The sequence below is a fragment of the Pteropus vampyrus genome, unplaced genomic scaffold (genome assembly GCF_000151845.1).
Source record: "Pteropus vampyrus isolate Shadow unplaced genomic scaffold, Pvam_2.0 Scaffold122, whole genome shotgun sequence".
In the NCBI taxonomy this organism is placed as follows: Eukaryota; Metazoa; Chordata; class Mammalia; order Chiroptera; family Pteropodidae; genus Pteropus; species Pteropus vampyrus.
The window spans coordinates 4,099,799-4,100,560 of record NW_011888903.1 but is presented as its reverse complement, the minus strand read 5'-3'; positions in this window follow the sequence as shown (position 1 = coordinate 4,100,560).

The following is a 762-nucleotide window of genomic DNA, read 5'->3' as shown; positions in this document are numbered from 1 at the left end:
AAACAACTTAGCATTATCCTCAAGCTGAAAATGTGAATTGGCCAGACCAGTCCTAGGTATATGTCCTTGTTAAGTTTTGTACATATACATCAAGGGATATGCACGAACAATGTATTTCAAAAGAACAGCAGCAATCTAAGTTACAGACAATAATAGAATAGATACAACCGTGGTGATCTTATCATCCAAGGGGCTATTGCAGAATGGATGAGTTAAAGCTACACATATACACATGCATCACACATATGGATTTGATCTCATTTGCATAAAGCAATAACATGTAAAGTTATATAACAGATTTTTTAGGGATGATAGTCATGTGAAAAACTATAAAGAAAGATAAAGCAATCATAAACACAAGATTCACGTGAGTGATTACCTCTGAAGGAGGAGGGGAGGAATGGGATTAAAAGAGTTTCTAAATCAAAGATAAGATTCTCTTTCTTAAACTGGGTGTTAGATGCATAGGTGTTTGTTGTACTGTTATTCACACATATTACAGATTAATTTGTATCTATTTGAAATTCAATAAAATTTAAAATGTTTAAAAATCAAATTGCAGAATGTTGCATGCAGTATAACGTTCTGTAAGTTAACATATTCACACAAACAGAACTCCATACATCTGAGTATGTAGTTGCACAGCAGTTCTGGAAGATTGTCCACGTGCTGAGAAGAGTGCCTTACTTCTAAGAAAAGAAGCTGCCATTGTGGATAGGGGTCAAACCAAATTTGGATATAGTTTTGTTTTGGAATTTTCTA